Here is a 21,726-nt window from a genome sequence, read left to right on the forward strand (position 1 = left end):
TTTCTGTTTAGCCTGTTGGTTGACTGGTAGAGAATGTCTTTAGTCTTTAGCCATTAAGTCCGCCATTTGTACTTTATTTGTTATATTGTGCAATAAAGTTTAAATAAATAAATAATTAGCAAGTAAAAGTTACAGGGGATTTAATGGTAAGTACATTCACTACCAACGGTTTTATTTATGAGGGACTGGACAACTACCGAGTTAAGAATAAGGAAAATAAGTTGTAGGCCATGGTATTTGGCAAGGACCTTCAGAAAGCTGTTGACTGTTCTTGTTTACGCCTAGCCATAAATAAATAAGCTACATAAATCCATTCAAGGTACTTAAAAGTGCGGTAACTTTATTTAACTCAATTTGCATCATTATATTTCGCTCATTGCAAACCAAAATTACATTTTCACATTGTGCTTAGTTAGTATTTAATTAAGTTCTGAATAAGAAACTATACATGTTTCGGAAGTTTTTTTTTAAATAAAATACATAAATAACAGTAGATAATTATTATGTAGGTACTTACATCGTATTGTAGTAGCAATAGCATGGTGGTAGGTGCATTCACATACCTAGGGTTGCAAATAGAAATAAAACCAAATGTTTTCAGAATTATGAAAAAAAAACACGAAAAAAAACCAAGCACCATGTTTTTTTTTAAATATGGTTTTTTTTTTCAGATGATCAAATAATACGACAATAACGGTTTTTCGTGATTTTTAATGTTTCAATAACAATAAAGTGTATTTTATTTCGATAAACATTCAGTATGCAAACGTTTATTGGGGAATCCCCGATGCGGCGTGGAGCGTGGAGAGGCGGTGGTGTTGCCAACAGTCAATAGCGACAACTACTAACTACAGATTGTGTAAATGTTAGTTTTATAAAACCAGAAATTTTATATTTAACATAAAGTTTAATAGTTAACATAAAGTTAACTACAAAACCGTATAAAAGAATGAACTGTTTTGCAAATTCTGAGATTTCGTCCTTTAGAAGAAAAAAACATACCTACTCCAGAAAAAAAACTGGTTTTTTTTCACGGCTTTTTTCATGTTTTTTTTTTTTTTCAAGCCAGAAAAAAACGTTTTTTTGCAACCCTACACATGCCACGTTAATTTATAGCGTAAACGTCACAGAAAATGCATGTACTTACTTTTTGGTTATGTTTGAGGACGCACGTTTCCGTACAATGAATCTCATTTTACATAAGTACTGTTAACACTATCTAGAGTATCGAGTATCGTATTCTAAAACGTCAAACTCACAGTAAAGACTGGTAATAATAACGATTTCCTATTATTATTTACCTAGTGGAAGTTCTGAATTCAGAGCATACAATATTCAACCACCTGTCTGCCAGTCCTCCGTCAGGTCTTAAGCGTCTATTTCAGAATCCGAGAGTTATCAAGTAAAATATTAATATGTTTGCCAAGTATACCCCAACAGAAAGTAGGTAACAGTTTGGCCAAAAATGGGTTGACAAAACGTAAATTACTTTTTTACAATTGTACAATCGAAACTTTATCATGTTAGTTTTCAAATTGTACATTTTTAGGGTTCCGTAGTCAACTAGGAACCCTTATAGTTTCGCCATGTCTGTGTCTGTCCGTCTGTCCGTCTGTCCGTCCGTCCGTCCATCCGTCCGTGCGCGGATAATCTCAGTGACCGTTAGCACTAAAAAGCTGAAATTTGGTACCAATATGTATATCAATCACGCCGACAAAGTGATAAAATAAAAAGAGGAAAAAAAGTTTTGTTAGGGTACCCCCCCCCCCCCCCCTACATGTAAAGTGGGGACTGATTTTTGTTTTTTTCATTCCAACCCCAACGTGTGATATATTGTTAGATAGGTATTTAAAACTGAATAAGGGTTTACTAAAATCGTTTTTTGATAATATAAATATTTTCGGAAATAATCGCTCCTAAAGGAAAAAAAGAGTGTGTCAAAAGGAAATAGTTATTTGTTATACAAGTTGTATTTTAACGCCGAGTGTGGAATTGAAAATCGAGCAAGTGAAAGGTTTCTATAGTTGAACCACGAGCGAAGCGAGTGGTTCGAGAATAGAATCCTGAACTTGCGAGTTTTTTAACACACGAGAAGTAAAATACATTTGCACCCGAGTGTAACACAAAACTTTTCCCCTCACTATAGCGAAGAAACTACAACGCAAAAAATGCGTTTATCACTGCTTCCAGTAGTTCCACAGGTGGTAAATCATCTTTATTGCTAGATTCACCTACTTTTATCAATTTCAAAGCAGTTAATTTGACTTTATTCAAGGTCAAACTACTTTACCCACTAGTGGATAAAATGCGTTTTTGCCCGCTGGTAAGGACAAAACACCTGTTTCCGAGCTAGTGAGGGGAAAAAATACTTAATACGACTTTAAAGTCGTTAACTCCTCTTTAAGGCCGATCTGGGTGATTCCATAAAAATCGGTTAACTTTTGGACAGATTTTGTCAGAGGTGTTTTTTTAATGCTAATGCAAAAGTTGATCACCCATTGGGTAAGTATGACACCACGTACGATACATCCAAAAGGGCCAGCCGATATTTTTAGTATTTAAGGAGTTATTTACAATTTTCTGATATTAGCTTTCTAGGGACTGACGGCCGAGGATAGGGACTGAGGCTGAGAATATTTTTTTTAAATAAAACCACATATTTTCTGTTTTAAATGATTTTTATTATTACATTTTAACAGCTACAACAGTCCTGTAAATAATTCAGTGTAAAAATTCAGTCAAACGTACATTAATTATATTTTAGCCTTATCTTCTTTCGATGTCGAATTTTTCTTTTTTGGCGACATGTTCTAAAATTAATGTTATATAAATTAGATTTTTTAAATAATTTTGCGCAAATCATAATTATGTCTACCTATTAGAAATATAGTTTAGCCTAAATGCGAAATAAATTGCGTTTTGTTTCCACCTTTATCATACTATCGTCAATCCCTAGCCATAACGTCAGTCCCTAGCCAGTTACATAACCAGGGCCTGACGGTCCAGGGACTGACATATGCAAACATAATCGCTCATAGCTTATTCTCAGATATAAATGCGGAAACCTAAAGCTCACTCTCACAGCAATGCACACATCAGAATAACATACAATTAGGTAACGGGAAAATAACTAATTAATTTTATAGCAAATAACTTACCTAGGGACTGAAAAATCGACTGGCACAGCACGTGTTTACGCTCCAAGGACGCGAATCGCACCGGCGATAAGATGGCCGACGCAGAACACGTCGTGTTTGCGGCTAACTTCACGTTGATACTTTCGAATGATGTAGTGTAACAGAACGGGTTTTGCTCGAGTGCCGCGTATTTTTAAAATTTCTAAGTGGCTAGGTACTGACGCTAATTACGTATAACAATATTATAGAATAAAAATTATTATCATAAACGTAATTTTCTTCCATAAAACTGTTACGGGGTTTTGCATTGTGTAACATTACATTGGTTTAAACACAAAAAATCTAGTGATATCATTAAAACTCATGAATACTGAAGAAACTTAATCTGAAATTTGGAAATGTGACATGGCTAGGGACTGACTTTTAAGACATTTGATAATTATTTTCTATAATAAATAATGCAGTGATCAACACCAAATCGGATGACCTAATCAAACGGCGTTTATATTCAACCCCTATAACATAAGATACCTAATATATTTATTACAAATCTATTAAATTGCACTAAACACAAAGTTAACCGAATTTTATGGAATCACCCATCTACATCATTTGCGTTAACTTCGTTTCAGGGGCGCATATTTCCTTAAATAATTTGTTTACCTAAGTAAACAATACCAGTTACACAATATTTACACTCCATCGATTACCATGATAGTTTGTTGAAGTAACGCAACGCACCCAGCACTTCCTACTTGGGCGATTGGCAGATTCCCAATACTTACAAAGCGATTTAAAGGATCTGTGAAACTTCCAAAATCACATGTATCTGTGGCCGGCAAACGTCCCGGTTCGTCCCTGAGACTTTGACAGCTTATTCGTGTGATGTTACATTAGAAGTAGATTTCCTCCTTTAATACCTAATCGATAACGTGGGACATTAACGGGACGCACGGCGCACATATGATGGTTATACTGGTTGTCCTGAGCGCCCAACGGTTTGATTTTTCAAGCGTTTGTAATACCGCACATGCGTGTGAGCTTCTATGTAATTTATAATTACCAAGCGCATTGCGTGGCCGAAATGATATAAGAGTATTTGTAGTTGGCGTTTAGCAAACTGTGGAACGTGCGGTGCACGCGGAGACTGCGAATAAGGAGGTGGAGGCACAGATTGCATAATCCTTTCGGCGAACCAGACATGCCACTTTTTTGTAGCAGATACTGGAGAAGGAAATATTTTAAAAAATGGTATGAGAGGAATTTACCACATGCGATATTCTTCACAGTCATTATTTCTACACGATCTTGACTCTACCTAGTCGCGATTTCACACAATATTGTTTCCGCACAACTGAAGTTTACCACATTCGCTATTCATCGCAGTTATTACTTCTACACGATCTTGACTCTACCTAGTCGCGGTTTCATACAATATTTATTCCACGCAGCTGAAGTTTACCACATGCGTTATTTTTCACAGTTATTATTTCTACACAATCTTGACTCTACCTAGTCGCGATTCTACGCAATATTGTTTCCACACAACTGAAGATTACCACATTCGTTATTCATCACAGTCATTACTTCTACACGATCTTGACTCTACCTAGTCGTGACTCTACGCAATATTATTTCCACACAACTGAAGATTACCACATTCGTTATTCATCACAGACATTACTTCTACACGATCTTGACTCTACCTAGTCGCGATTTCACACAATATTTATTCCACGCAACTGAAGTTTACCACATTCGTTATTCTTCACACAATTATATTTCTATACAATTGTCGCAACCCTATTAATGTATACAACATCGGTCACATCTCTGATAGAAAGGCACCCAAATATGAGTACAAAGATAATAGAATTTCACTAAATATAGTTTACGGTGAAGGTTTATGGCCCCGCGTTTCCATGACGTCGATTTGTTGTTAAGTACTCTTTCTCTTCGAATAATGCATAATGTTTTCGATCACTTGTGTTGATTTATACTCAATAAAGACAATTATTTGTATATGTCGCAAGGAAATGGCCAAAACGGAGATTTGATCAAATCTCTAAGGGATATGATCAAATCACGCATGATGTCAAAATGGCGAATCCTTTCTCTAGAAAATTTCAGTCATTTGACTAAATCCCTTACACTGTTTAGTCAAATCACAAAATCGCCCAATAGACACGCCGCGTTACGTCATTTCACTAGATTTGTTTAGCGATTTGATAAAATTCCTGAACCACGACAGTAAGTTGACGAAACGAACTTACAAAGTCAATTCGTTTTAACATTTCGATAAACAAAATTAGGGAAATGATAAAGTCTCAACTTGTAAGTGATTTGAACAAATCTCTGAACTTGTTTCATGAAATGACGAAGTTAAGAATCTAATATATCCAATTAGATTTATTAGATTCTTGCCTTTTTCACTTGATTTGATTAAATCTCTTACTGGATTAGTGACATGGTAAAATAAAATGTCAAAATAGGTATCAAAGTTCTTTTTAAAAATTTTAATCAAATATTAGGTGTTTGTAAACTGAATCTTAATTATTTGTATGTCTACCCCAACACGGAAACCATAGGGTTTTCTGGACCTTTGGGCGACGTGCGCGAAGCTGAAGCCAACGATTAGAGTCCCTTTTGACACTTTAATGAAATGTCAAGGGGATTACGAGGAGATGCTGCCCTTGCCCATGTCATGGGACGAACGCAGAGGCAGCACCCGCCATCGTGTAAGGACTATTTGAGAGTTAATGGAATCTAAAATGAACTGGGTTATTGAGTGTGGTGTATGAGTGTATCTATAGATATATATGTCATGTATCATCCTTGTATTGAGTAGTCTGTAAGTTGCGTTTGAACAATAAACACATGTAATCGAGCTCCGTATTTTATTGATATTCCGGCAAGGGCAATACCGGTGTGAGAGCTCAAGGGTATCGAGAGCTGTACTTCGCTTTCTACCCAGTAGCTGTTAAGCCACTGTGCCAACTCGCGTCTTAGGCCATGGAGCAAACGACTTAATGTGCGAGCAAACGACTTAATAATTATAGTGCGTAAGACTAGTATACATCTTGTATATAGTTAGTTAAGTTTTGTTAGTTCATAAGTAAACAATATTTGTACGCCTGTCGGGGCAAAACAAGAATCGTGCTGTGGATATTTTTTTGAACACCTATGTATTGTATATACGCTTGTTTTATGCAAATAAAAAAAAAATCATTCATTCATTCATTCAATGACTCTGGACGGCCAGTACAGGCAAGCCACAGGGTAGAGTGCACTGTCCCATCCACCCACCTCATGGATAACAGAACTCCCCAGGAGCACTTGGGTACGTGAGGTCGCTGTTCCTCAACAGCTCGCCACAAGCTGCCCTGCATTGACATGAGTGACTGCACTGGTAAAATCAGTGGGCGAATTTTCACTGCACTCATTTTAGCTCGCTATCTGATCTGACCCATGAAGACATTATACTCAATTGAATCCGTTTTAAGAGTTTTTTTTTCAATAAATAAGAAAAAAATAGAATAAGTGAAGAAGCAAAACTAAAAATATTTTATTTTAAATTATTATATTATTTATTAAAACATTTTGTCTTTTCACTGAACTTGTTTAGAGAAATGATAAAACTAGTTGACTTTATAAACCCGTTTCGTCAACTTACTGTCGTGGTTCAGGGATTTTATCAAATCGCTACACAAATCTAGGGAAATGACGAAACGCGGCGTATCTATTGGGCGATTTTGTGATTTAACTAAACAGAGTCAGGGATTTAGTCAAATGACTGAAATTTTCTAGAGAAATGATGAAATGGATTCGCCATTTTGACATCATGCGTGATTTGATCATATCCCTTAGAGATTTGATCAAATCTCCGTTTTGGCCATTTCCCTGCGACATATACAAATAATTGTCTTTATTGAGTACTTATAAATCAACACAAGTGAACGAAAACATTATGCATTATTCGAAGAGAAAGAGTACGTAACAACAAATCAACGTCATGGAAACTCGGCCCATAAACCTTCACCGTAAACTATATCTAGTGAAATTCTATTATCTTTGTACTCACATATGGGTGCCTTTCTATCAGAGATGTGACCGATGTTGTACATTAATAGGGTTGCGACAATTGTATAGTAATATAATTGTGTGAAGAATAACGAATGTGGTAAACTTCAGTTGCGTGGAATAAATATTGTGTGAAATCGCGACTAGGTAGAGTCAAGATCGTGTAGAAGTAATGACTGTGATGAATAACGAATGTGGTAATCTTCAGTTGTGCGGAAACAATATTGCGTAGAGTCGCGACTAGGTAGAGTCAAGATCGTGTAGAAGTAATGACTGTGATGAATAAGGAATGTGGTAATCTTCAGTTGTGTGGAAACAATATTGTGTAGAATCGCGACTAGGTAGAGTCACGATTGTGTAGAAATAATGACTGTGAAAAATAACGCATGTGGTAAATTTCAGCTGCGTGGAATAAATATTGTGTGAAACCGCGATTAGGTAGAGTCAAGATCGTGTAGAAGTAATGACTGTGATGAATAGCGAATGTGGTAAACTTCAGTTATGCGGAAACAATATTGTGTGAAATCGCGACTAGGTAGAGTCAAGATCGTGTAGAAATAATGACTGTGAAGAATATCGCATGTGGTAAATTTCAGCTGCGTGGAATAAATATTGTCTAGAATCGCGACTAGGAGGAAACAAAAATGTCCGGAGCCTAGATGTATCCGAGAGATGGTCATGAACTCGCTGCACCTTAAACATTTTAGTTTTTTTTACTATACTTACTTGACTGGTAAAGAATGCTATGTGGCTTCAAGTCTGCCATTTCTACATTCTTGTGTTATGTGTAAGCAATAAAGATTAACGAAATAAAATATTGCACAATAATAGATATCAATTATTAACACTAATTAATGTTATGTACAAACAAGAGTGTTGTATCTGCTCAATTACATAATATAATCAGTGGTAGAGCCACCAGGACAACACGCGCGGAACAAGCGATAAAAGTCTGTTTGTTGATGATATTCGGGCTTTCAAGTGTGCCACAATTCCGTGGTTTCGCTAATAGACCATGGGCAAGGCGTAAAATCCGTCAATCATCGCCTCCCGTGCGAAAAGTTTACTAATGGTTACCGTCTGTGTATGAAATGGTATGACGATCCTCATGGACGTCAGTTGCTGCATCGTTGGTAGGTTGAGGAATGCCACACGTGGCAAACAATAATATGTAATGTGATCACCTCTCACCATTTGAAAAAAAGCGTCATATATCTGTGTCGTGTGGGATGACCATCAGTTACAGAGATCGCCTTATTATATGAATACTGAACCACTATAATAAGTTAATTTTTATTAAGCAGAAACGTCTGCTAACGATTCTAAACATTTCGGGTTCAAGTCCCGCCGGAAGCGTAAATTTTTCCATTTTTTCCTTTAATATAAAAACACTATAATAAGTGTTGTCTTTATCGCTCTAGATTTTATTGATCGTAGTAATTTGTTCGTAGCTCTCGGTCTATATTAGTTTTGAGTAGACTGTAGTTTTGGAAGACGAGCCGACGCACACGTTCCTGTTTTACAAATTAGAACTTACGTTGACAACGGTGAAATAGTACCGCATGCGTAATTTTGGCACGTAAAACAAATGAAATAGTCGCAAGACGTGTGAGCACCGAATCTGTTTAAGTACGGTGAATACGTAATAAAAGTAGCGCAACACTAATGAACTACTAGCACATCATAACTAATAGGTCAGACAAATACAATATTACATCTATACAACAATATAACTTACTAAACTCAATAAAAACAAAATGCAGTATTATGTACAAACTAAAAGTAATTAACTTAAAATATACAAATAAAAAAACCGGCCAAGAGCGTGTCGGGCCACGCTCAGTGTAGGATTCCGTAGTTTTCCGTATTTTTCTCAAAAACGACTGAACCTATCAAGTTCAAAACAATTTTCCTAGAAAGTCTTTATAAAGTTCTACTTTTGTGATTTTTTTCATAATTTTTAAACATATGGTTGAAAAGTTAGAGGGGGGGACGCACTTTTTTTTCCTTTAGGAGCGATTATTTCCGAAAATATTAATATTATCAAAAAACGATCTTACTAAACCCTTATTCATTTTTAAATACCTATCCAACAATATATCACACGTTGGGGTTGGAATAGCAATGCACGGTCGAGAAGTTTCCAAAGTTGCAGAACATTCCTCATGAGAATTTTCGGTAACTTCTGAGAATGTTCTCGAGAACGAGAATTTATCAGAATACTTAGTAACTTCTTAGTTTATACCATAATTTCGTCGAACTCAGCTAGTCAAGACGTAGTCCTGTGGTAGTGCGCTGGCTTCGTATGCCGATGTTCTCAGGTTCGATCCTGACAGCTATCTTTTTGTTTTTATTTTGTTTGTTTTTTTTTTGTATATACATATTGGCATGACCAAAAACAGGCATAAAGAAATAATAGTTCGGTACCTAATTTAAAAAAGTCAGGACTAAAACTGTCTGTCTGAAAGTCGAAATGTTCCCTGAAGTATAGTGATAATTTAAGCAACTTACGAGTATAGTGAGAATTTAGGTAACTTATCACTTATCAACAAAATAGCTAACTGTAATAGACAATATTATACCTATAATAACATATAGTTTTATATTATACCCATTTAAACATTATTTCAAGTATATTCTCTTGTTTAAATAATAAATTGCATGTTGCGGAAATGTTCTGCGAACATTCTCAAGAATGTTTCCGCTTTTTGGGAATGTTCTGCAATTTCTACATTACTAGGTTGGAATGAAAAAAAAATCAGCCCCCACTTTACATGTAGGGGGGGTACCCTAATAAAAAAAATTTTTCAATTTTTTATTTTTGCACTTTGTCGGCGTGATTGATATACATATTGGTACTAAATTTCAGCTTTCTAGTGTTAACGGTTACTGAGATTATCCGCGGACGGACGGACGGACGGACGGACGGACGGACGGACGGACGGACGGACGGACGGACGGACGGACGGACGGACGGACGGACGGACGGACGGACGGACGGACGGACGGACGGACGGACGGACGGACGGACAGACAGACATGGCGAAACTATAAGGGTTCCTAGTTGACTACGGAACCCTAAAAATGCTCCCCAGGTCTTCGTCAGCGGTAATGGTGCACAGTAGGCTGGCAGCGTTGCCTTTTTAAATGATGGCCAAGCTTAATCGCTGGCCAAAGTAGCTGCCAGCCCTCTGGTCACCAGACGCGTCAACCAGGCGTTGGGAAATCTCCTTATGATGAGATCTCTCCTCTCCTAGATGGTTTTAGCACTCTGGCCTCACGGTCCGAATGTCTCTACCCCAAAAGGCGCAAATATGTAGCCGTCGCTAAGTGCGTTTTCACATTATCCGATCCGATATCGGATGTCGGACCGATATCCCATACTTTACAGGCCATCTTGGATTTTTCCATTGAAATCCTTCCGACATCCGATATCGGATAGGATAATGTGAAAACGAAATTTGCACCTTTTGTTCGCCTCCGCTGTTGATATTAGAGGTTATACTAATAGGTTTAATAATTAAACCTATAAGTATAATAAAATTCATAATTATTATGAAGTATTCAAAGTGAAAATTTAATTCGCAGCCTCATTTGAAAGTTTTAGAATCTCTGTTAGTTGTGACGGTGGCTTTAAGAATTAACTACCAAAAGCAATTAACCACCAAATATGTTATTAATAATGCCAAAGGCACTGCATGGTCCCACCGCGAGCTAGCAAGCTATGCTATAACCAACAGCGACTTCATTCATACAGATATCCCCTAGTTGACTAATATAATTATAATATGAAAAATATATATATATATATAATTATATTGCTTACCTTCGATTATTTTTGAGTCAATTACCTATCTAACACCAAAAACATCACAAGTATCACAACAACCAGCTTCATGAAAAATTGCAACCAGGTTAGTTCCATCGGTTTTGTTATGTATGTGTAATTGGTTCTTGGAAAATGTTCGTAATGTTGTAAATTGCTAGCTATAGCTTTATACGGGCGATAAATTAAATCAGACATAGAATTTAAAAGAAATAATAATTAGTGTTATCATGAATTACCTAAGAGGTACTTTTAAGTTACTCTTAATTTTCATCCCATAATTAATTAAAAAAAAATCTCAACAGCAATTTATGTATTGTAATGTACAGTCAACAACACAGCTGTGTATACAGACAAAGTGCCAAAAATATGTATACACACCTTTATGTACAGGTAATAAAGTTCTGTATACATATTTTTGTCACTTTGTCTGTATACACAAGCTGTGTTGTTGACTGTACCTAAACATGATTGCGGTGGCGATGACAGTTAACGACATTACACATACGATAATACGATACAAATGATATGAGCTTTTAAAAGCAACTGTCGATGAGCGTTTAACGCGAGTGTGTTTGCATACTTTGCATTAACTTGCGAGCCGAAATATTTTTTATGATTTAAAAAAAAATCTAAGTACCTACCTAGGTATCTACTTTCCTAAATGTTATCTAATTTCATTCATGTGCTAACCACTGTTAAGAGATTCGCCCGTATAAGATTTACACACTGGATAATTTTACTTATATTATGACACTAATGAGTTATGTTATGACTATTGTGGCTACAAGGCGACCTGTCTGCTCGTTTGCATCCTATCCCATATATATGATCTACCTTTGGTATAGGTACGCTTTGGTACGCTGCGATGGTTAGTGTAGTTTTTTTTTTTTTCTTCTTTTTTTTTAAAATAAATATTATAGGACATTCTTACACAGATTGACTGAGGCCCACGGTAAGCTCAAGAGGGCTTGTGTTGTGGGTACTCAGACAACGATATATATAATATATAAATACTTATATACATAGAAAACATCCATGACTCAGGAACAAATATCTGTGCTCATCACACAAATAAATGCCCTTACCGGGATTCGAACCCGGGACCACGGCGCAGCAGGCAGGGTCACTACCGACTGCGCCAGACCGGTCGTCGAGTTGTTGTTTTTTTTTTTTTCAATATTCTGATGTGCAAGTATTGCCAGGCGATAAATGATAAAACACCAGCCCCTCAAGCACAACTTGCCTTGTCGCGCGCGAGTCCATACTTGAAGTCGCGCTTGATATATGGACTCACGAGCGACAAGGCAAGTTGTGCTAAAGGGTCAGGCCCCGTAGCCGAATGGCATTTCTCCGACGCCAAACGAAAGCGATACGCCGCTGGCTCTGTCGCGCCAATACGCAAGCGCGATAGAGATAGATATCTACTAGCGCTTCGTTTCGTGAGCGTTTCGTGAGCGATTGTGCCATTCGGCTAGCCACCCAGGGTGGCTATATCTATCGCGCTTGCGTATTGGCGCGACAGAGCCAGCGGCGTATCGCTTTCGTTTGGCGTCGGAGAAATGCCATTCGGCTACGGGGCCTGGCCGTCCCTATCGCACTATTTGTAAGTTCGATAGGGACGGCCTGATGTTTTATCATTTATAGCACGACCATGCTTGCCTGCCTGGTCTTCAGCAGCTCACAGAGCTACTAACACCTGTTTGTGTATTATACAGTATGTAAACTAACGAAAACCATTTACTGTAACCCGTAAATGTCCAGGTGATACTGAGAAACTTTTACTACGGGATCAACCCCGAAATCACGAAAATATCTTCTGACAGTTTCATAGGTAGTTTTATTTTTAACCGCCTTCCAAATCTCAAAGGATGGGGTTATCAAGTCGTCTGTAACTGTATGTTTTTTCTTTTTTTTTTTATGTTTGTTCCTCGATATCTCCGTCGTTACTAGACCGATTTTGAAAATTTTTTTTTTGATTGAATGTATATGCATACAGATTGGTCCCATTTTTCTCAGAACCCAGTTCTGATGATGGGATCCTGGAGAAATCGAGGGAACTCCTCAAAACTGAAAGGCATACATATGGTGATTTTTGTGTTTTTAAAGGAACAGCATGCATTTACGTACGGAACAGTGACATTTGGTGCAGTGGAACTCCTGATGATGGTCAGAATGGAACTCCTCAAATCTGAACGGCACACTTATAGTGACTTTGGTATTTTTATAAGAACAGCATGCACTTACGTCCAGAACAGTGATATTTGGTGCAGTGGAATTGCTGATGATGGTCAGAACGGAACTCCTCAAATCTGAACGGCACACTTATAGTGACTTTGGTATTTTTATAAGAACAGCATGCACTTACGCCCAGAACAGTGACATTTGGTGCAGTGGACCTGCTGATGAAGAGTGAGCCGCACCTGGTTAGAGTTCCGTTCTGATAATCATTCTCATCTGTAAGTACTTCAGAATCATCCAGATTTCAAAATTGGTTCAGAAATGACGGAGATATCGAATAACAAACATTAAAAAATATACAGACGAATTGATAACATAATCCAACATTTGAAAGTATTTATCACCAGAACCCCAAAGGAAGGCGGTTTTTTTTTCTTAAAAATTATATAGTAAGTATTTCCTATGGGAGAGTAAATTTTTATTTCGCGTTTTGGGTGTTGGTCCCATAGTAAAAGTTTCTCAGTATCACCTGGACATTTACGGGTTACAGTAAATGGTTTTCGTTAGTTTACATACTGTATACAATATAAAATTATAAAATGTATAAACTGCATACGGGAATGAATTTCCTGGACATCTAATGGACTTCCTTTCTTTATTTATTATTATTTGCAAGTAGATATTGATGCTACATTAATGTGCACTTACCGGTGTTTCATTATTCTAAACAGAGAAAAAACATTGAAACTACTTTTTAAATTTAAATTTTGTACCTATAGAAAATAGAAATATCTTGCACGCTTATTAGGGTTCTGTATTCACGAGACGAGAGACTGATTTTTTTTTTCAAATAGGACATGACATTGACCATCAAATATGTCGATGTTGAATATACTCTGTCAAACAAGTCTGTCACTAAATAAGAACAAAGAAAACTATAGGTATCCTTTTCTCTAGCACCCTAAAGAAAAGGATGCATATAGTTTTCTTTGTTCTTATTTACTGACAGACTTGTTTGACAGAGTATAGAAGATAATTGCTTCAGGAGGATCCTATTAGCGGGACATTTTAAAAATAAATATAATAACAACTTTTTATGAAATAAAGATAAAAAAAAATCTTATTATTTCATTTATTTCGGTTCTGTACTGTTTTTTTGTCAGGGTCCATTTAAGCCTCATTTGATACATTTTATATCTTGTATGCAATATTCGATACATTGTTAACAGTTTATTACTGGCTACAATTAATTGAGTCGTAATTAGTAACGGTTTTATTCAACTTGCCTTGTTAGTATGTTAGTGTGCGTCAAAACGTAGAAATCTAAATTTGACCCACTTCCCGGTTTCCGATTGAGCTGAAATTTTGCACACATGTAAATTACGTGACAGTGCAATATTATGGTTTTCATGGAGCTGATCTGATGATGGAGCAGAAAGGTGGTCATAGGAACTCTGTCAGGAAACGTCGTATCCCCATCGAGTAAAGGGTTTTTAGAAACGTCTCGGAGATCAGTAGATGACTGTTGAAAGAAAGGTACACATATATGTACAAAAAAAAAACATCACAAACAAAGGTATTAAATAACAGCAGGCGAATAAATCACCTAAGATATATTACTATTAGTTAGATTAGATCGGTTGAATTGGCTATACCCGTTTGTAGGGTTCCGTATCCGTACCAAAAAGGTACAACATCGTACATTGTTAAAAAATGTGTTAATGTTGTTACGCATACCCCATTTGGCCGGGGGTTATGTGGGACTGTGGGACTCCCATCTCCCGTGCCGTTCTCTTACTGACAAAGGAGAGAAACATCCTACTCACCACTAGAGATGGGCCGAATACGGACTTTGCCGAATACGAATATTCGGCCGAACATTCGGTTCAGCTGTTACCGAACCGAACATTCGGCCGAATATTCGGTTCCGCCATATTTTAAATCCTGGCTTAGAGTTAAAAACTTTTCAATGATTGGTAAGTAATGGGTACTAATGCTCTTAATGTTCCTATAATTTAATGCATAAGAAAATTTTGGTTTTGTATCCTAAGCTACGTTATTTTAATTTCTGACATAATTAATTAATTATTGTAGGTACTTTTATTTTAACGCATTTTTAACTTCCTTTGGTGGTTTCTAAGAATGCTGAAATAGGATGTCATTATCCGATGAATTACGAAAAAACTTACGCTATTTATTTACTTTGTTTATTCGGTAAATATTCGGCAATATAACCGAACTATTCGGCCGAATACGAACATTGAAAAACTTGCCGAATATGCCGAAAACCGAATATTTACCGAATATTCGGCCCATCTCGACACCAAACCCACATCGGTTTAGACCGCATTGCCGTGTAGGGAACGCCAAACGCCAAGGGATCGCTCGTATTCTCCCATGACTTCCCCCGAGAGTAACTAGGTACACCCTATACATTTACCCCCATATTCATAAACGTACTCAGTTATCAAGCCGATAAAATTCGTTTGTCCCTTTCCGATGTATTGGTGTGATAGAAAAGGACAAACGAACTTTATCGGCTTGATAACTTTAGAGTACGTTTATGAATAAGGGGGATAAACTATAAAAAGCAATAATGTTTTAGACGTAGACCAAAATTGTGGAATGGAACACCATCTACAGTATCCTTATGCTACCAGTGCGATAAGGATGTCCAGTATTCATTAATACCCACAGAAATTCGTCCTTCAAGCTGTACCACAATTAATAATAAAACAATAATAAATACTGAAAACTATAACAGATCACATATTATAATTTTCATTATTCCAAAAACTTCAAAAAAGTGGGCCCCTCCGGGATTTGAACCCGGGACCTCCTGCACCCAAAGCAGGAATCATACCCCTAGACCAAGAGGCCACATGTACAAGAGGACGAAATATCACGTCACTAACTTAGTCAGTATCATAGTATCAGAAAAAGTATGTTTATATTTTTAAACATCTAAACTACATAACACGTTTACATAAAACATGTAATCGCACGTCTCGTGGAGATTTTAAATTGATTATGTTTATCGCTGAAAGTTTGTCACTCCAAAATTACAAAATAAATAGAACTCTCCTAGACAAGGCCCTTTTGTGACCAATCTAAACCAAAATTGACTAAAAATAAAATCTTTTCATTCAATCAAGGAACAGCGCCATCTTGGTGCCAAGTTTAGAATCAAGTACTCATCACATTGCAAACTAGCGCCACCTACATGCTGTGAGCCAGATCGCTTGCTATTGCTACTAAGCTACCTAGTAGTCCACCTGGCCATCTGTGATTTATGTTAGGCACTAATAAATATCTATCAACAACATAGATGCCACTAGTTTTGCTAAATCAGCTGATAGATTGGCGTTTATGGCTCTCGGATAACTTCACACCGCTGACAATATTCTACAAGCCAGCCAACCAAAACTTACGAAACGTCACCTCCACCAGTAGAATTTTGTACTTGCCTGTGCGAGTGTTTCGAGTCGATTCGTTCTAAATATTTTGTTGACAATTTTTATTGACAAGTGAACATAGATTTGTTTATTCTTCTATATTACCTGTGTTTGTGGAAATTGTATTGAAGAATTATTAAAACAGTGCATTTACAGATTTTGTGTGACGTACATTGCCTTTCTCTCACAAAGGAAACACGGGAGTCCTCATCATTGTTTTGTGCTCATTTCACCAGGAGTACATTTACATCATATAACGTAAGTAAAAACCTCTCATTTCTCTTAAATTGGGACATTTTCATAACAAAATTAACTCTAACGTTAAAATTGTTCTTTGAAAGTGTAAGTATTTTGCTGTTGCGTTTATTTTGGGAAGATGTGAAAAATTTGCTGTCTGTTTAGTGTTGTCAAAAACAAAAAGTAATTACGGATAAAGCTTCGGGTAAAACGGGTTTATATAATTACGGGAACGAGTAAAAAATGGTAGGTAACACGCCATCACGTGGGTATTGATTTTGTTATTTTCGTTCTCTGTCCGTGTTTGGCTATCACAGCTGATTTGTCTTATGGTGGAAAAGGAAAACTCTGCGCACCTACGTTAGGTATTTATTAACTGAACATTTTATCAATGTTTTATTGAATAAAGTATACTACTAAAGCAAGTGATACACACAAAGCTATCATTTTATAAAATAATAAGGATAGGATAGTCTGTTATAAGTTGATGAAAGTAGAGCAGCTTCCAATTTAGAACCAAATACTGAATTGTTACTGTTAGTGTGAGCTTATCAGAAGGTATATGCAATGCAATGTAATTATGATACTGATGCTAGCAGGAAAACATGATCACTATATTGATAAATGTAACCCAGCCCAAGGAAAGTGTGAAACAATGTTTTTAATATCTAGTCCCTAGGTAGTTAGTTTCGCAAAACACTATCTATATTTACATTTTGATAAATTTCCTAATGTAAATACTGCTTTTGTTGGCATTCATAATTTAATTTACTGTGATGTCTGTGATTGATAAACTAATACCTACCCTCTTAGTTACTTAGTACCTACTTAAAAATAGTCTGTCATAGTAGACCTGGCAAAGTATTCTCAAAATGTAAAGTTGACTTGATTTTACATATACTCACACCTGTATTCCCAAAAGTGGTAGGCAAAGCACATTAAACTATGCGTTTTAGTGCCTCTGTTAGCAATTACGGGGTTTAAAGGGAACCAATTTGTGGCATTGCAGTGACAGGATGCTAGGCTATCACCCACACCACAGGGGCTGGTGAAATTCTTAACCCGTTACCACACAGGGCTTGATGGGCCTTGACTTAAAATGTATTTACAAGAATGCTTGCATTCAACTAATTGTAATGATCTTGAAACTAACTAAAATGTTCCAACCCACAAGCATAATGTCATTCAAAAACCTTTTATCAAAAATAATAACCATTAATTTCAATAATATTCATGTGGATTAGAATGTTGAGTAACTATGTTCAATTTAAGTTTTTCATAGATGCTGCCAATAGAGATTTTACTCGTAATTTAGTTATGTTCTAAAAAATTTAGGATAAAGAGAGGCCCTAATATTTCAAAATGAATTGAACACTTTCAATGACTGACGGATAAAACCTATGGTGATGCTTTCTGTGAAATACTAAGACGAGCCTATGTCATAATTCTTGTATATATTTGGAAAATAACATCATAGATTGTACTGAAGCATTAACCATCAATAAGTCAAGTAAACAGTTATTTTTGGCGTGTTGGCAGTTATGGCACTGCATATGTTAGGAGTATAATCTCAGAAATAAATTGAATCTGACAGATAACTCCCCAGGAGATAGAACCCAATAATTTCAACAAAATGCTATTAGAATAGGAATCTCTTACTTACACATCTTTATCCACCAAAACTGTTTCTTGGCTGGATTTTGATAAATATTTCAAGCTAAGTTATACTTATTTATGAAGTTTTACAGTTCAGGCTTAAGTAATTAACAGATGTGTGTACTAATTTAGATAGCCATTGCTGTCTGCTGATCTTGTACTTTAGGTAAACATGTGTAACTTTCTGTAATCTTTAATTAGAGTGATTTAATTATGAAATTAGCTTGTGGAAGTCAATTAGGTCATGTTCATGTTTATACCTAGGTATTAATTAGGAAAATGTGTATTAAATAACTTACAGTGAAAATTCTATATGAAATAGGAAGTACAGGTGCATTAGAGTAATTCCGAAACTCACCATTATTTCAAGATTCCCCTCTCGAAATTACCCGAGCATTTCTGTGATTCAGAAATACCCTAATGCACCTTAATTCAGTGCTTAGGTCATACACGTAACGATTATTAGGTTTCTTCCGCGTACGTTGCACCTTTTATTACCAAGGTCAGAGTATTGATTCATTGAATAGGTTAAACTAGTAAACGTCTCAAAGATCGCGATGCAATTGTTACTACCCACAGTGTGGGATCAGACCTCATTTTCGACCATGGTCTTTTTATTGTAAAAACCGGTAGCCTAGACCAAAACAATGCTACGACTAAAATTCCCGAATGTCAAATATGACTAGTTAACGAGAAATTATTTTTTGAAATTTAGGGCAAATGTACCCGAAAATTGACTAAAACTCAAAATATCCTGAGAACGGTATCGATTATCAAAAAACACTTTTGAGAGAACTTATAGAACTACCAATATACTATCTTATGGAATAATCAGCACGGTCCGAGCATCATTCATATCGGTATTAGAACCAAATTAGTAATTTTCGATTTTGATTTTTTTTCTCGAAAGTTCCTGTATATGAGCATTTTTTTTATTTTTTTACTGAAAGGTGATTAGCTTCCCTATATGCTATAATTTTTGCATTAAGCAATTCCATAGGATCTAGAAATTATGGTGCGCTTAATTACTCTATGGGGAAGGTCCAAGCTGGCGGCGTAGGCATAGAGCAGGTAGAGACTACCACATTCCTGGGTTTTGAAGTCGATCGAAAACTTACATGGGCCCCCCATGTAGATAAGCTGTGTAAGAAACTAGGTGGTGCATGCTTCGCGCTGCGTCGCCTCGCTCGAGTCATGCCGACGCATGTAGTGCGGACGTGTTATTTTGCAACCGTCCACTCCCTCTTGCAGTACGGCACAGAGCTGTGGGGGCGTGCCGCAGACTGGCAGCGCGCGTTCAGACTCCAAAAAAGAGCCGTCCGCGCTGTTCTTCAGCTGTCTCAGGATACCTCAGTAAAGCCCTACTTCAAGGAGCTTGGTATTTTGACCATGCCGTCTGTGATCATATTACAAATCGCCACGTATGCCTATAAAAACATGTCCCATTTTAAAAAACGCGCTGATTCGGCCCGCCTTCTTCGACATCCGAACAGGCTGTTACCGATAAAGCGACGACTCGCGAGATCAGACAAAATAACTCACGTTATGTGCCCTACTGTATTAAACAAGTTGCCAGAGTCAATCACCTCCGCTCCTTCTCTCGCTTGCTTTAAGACCCCTTATTCCTTAGAGCGCTCATCAATTTCACGAAACGGCCATCGATAGATGGCGTTGGCGATCGGTACGCGAGCACCGGCAACTCAACGCGCGTTTCAACGCAGACACGAATAATCTTGATAGTTTTGAATTAAATTGCTAATAACATAATTTTCAATTTTATATGGGGACTCTTTATTTAATTTCATATTCATGGTATGGTAGTAGTAAATAAGGTATATGAATGTAGTAAAAGTATAGTATTAGTCTACATGTACATATATAAATTCAGGTTTCCTAATTGATTGATTCAACAACCAACACCGCTGAACCGAAACTACGAAAGCTAGAAAGTCGAAATTTGTATAGATTGCATTAACAAAATTTCGAAGAGATAAGAATCGATTATGAAAATTTACACCGCTAGTAGAGGGAAAAAGGGGGTGAAAGTTTGTAGCGGGATCAATTTATTTTTTTTATTAGGAAAATTTTAGTTAGGAACTTGAAATTAGAGAATAGTTTAATAGTGATTTCTGTTTTTTAGGGTTCCGTAGTCAACTAGGAACTCTTATAGTTTCGCCATGTCTGTCTGTCCATCCGTCCGTCCGTCCGTCCGTCCGCGGATAATCTCAGTAGCCGTAAGCACTAGAAAGCTGAAATTTAGTAACAATATGTATATCAATCACGTCAACAAAGTGCAAAAATAAAAAATGGAAAAAAATGTTTTATTAGGGTACCCCCCCCCCCCCTACATGTAAAGTGGGGGCAGATTTTTTTTTTCATTCCAACCCCAACGTGTGATATATTTTTGGATAGGTATTTAAAAATGAATAAGGGTTTACTAAGAGTTTTGAATGATTCACGGTTATTTTCATTAGACTTATATTGACCGGGATATAGACCGTGATTACCTTTTTGATTTTTGTCGAGCTCCCGATATTTCGACGCAATTGCATGCATCATGATCACGGAAAACTGACGAAGGCGGGTGGATGTTAAAGTTGTATAGACAGCGCGCGATCTATCCTTCGCGCGCGTCGGCTGCGTTCACTTTCAGCGTTACCACTGGTCGCGTTCACACTCGATGGTCTGTCCAAACACACTACACTCACAGTGTCACTACGTTTGTTCAATTCTGACTTCACCGGTTTTTTACACAAACAAATCACTGGATTCCATACATTAGATAGTTTGAAGCCATCCTCACGATTGAAATTTTTATATTTGTGAATCTCAATGGCTTCTCTGAATGGCTTCTTTGGCCGGTGAAGTCAGAATTGAACAAACGTAGTGACACTGTGAGTGTAGTGTGTTTGGACAGACCATCGAGTGTGAACGCGACCAGTGGTAACGCTGAAAGTGAACGCAGCAAACGCGCGCGAAGGAGGGTAGATCGCGCGCTGTCTATACAACTTTAACATCCACCCGCCTTCGTCAGTTTTCCGTGATCATGATGCATGCAACTGCGTCGAAATATCGGGAGCTCGACAAAAATCAAAAAGGTAATCACGGTCTATATCCCGGTCAATATAAGTCTAAGGGTTTACTAAGATCGTTT

General features: G+C 37.0%; 2 protein-coding genes and 1 non-coding gene across 5 annotated transcripts in view; 1 reads left to right on the plus strand and 2 right to left on the minus strand.

The window, feature by feature from the left end:
* LOC125225202 overlaps window positions 1–21,726 on the minus strand; it is a 119,565-nt gene that overhangs the window by 32,038 nt on the left and 65,801 nt on the right. The window lies entirely within an intron of this gene.
* Window positions 16,033–16,104, minus strand: Trnap-ugg. Its single transcript has one exon. It is a non-coding gene; the product is annotated as a tRNA-Pro (tRNA).
* The window catches only part of LOC125225197 (solute carrier organic anion transporter family member 5A1), a 97,690-nt gene continuing 92,614 nt past the window's right edge, over window positions 16,651–21,726 (plus strand). For 2 of the 3 annotated variants that reach the window (XM_048128791.1, XM_048128792.1), the window contains exon 1: window positions 16,653–16,937. The gene's annotated coding sequence lies outside the window, so the exon portion shown is untranslated. Of the gene's footprint in view, window positions 16,938–21,726 lie in introns of all 3 variants that reach the window. The other variant, XM_048128794.1, reaches the window with a different exon arrangement.

The sequence above is a fragment of the Leguminivora glycinivorella genome, chromosome 4 (assembly GCF_023078275.1).
Source record: "Leguminivora glycinivorella isolate SPB_JAAS2020 chromosome 4, LegGlyc_1.1, whole genome shotgun sequence".
In the NCBI taxonomy this organism is placed as follows: domain Eukaryota; kingdom Metazoa; phylum Arthropoda; class Insecta; order Lepidoptera; family Tortricidae; genus Leguminivora; species Leguminivora glycinivorella.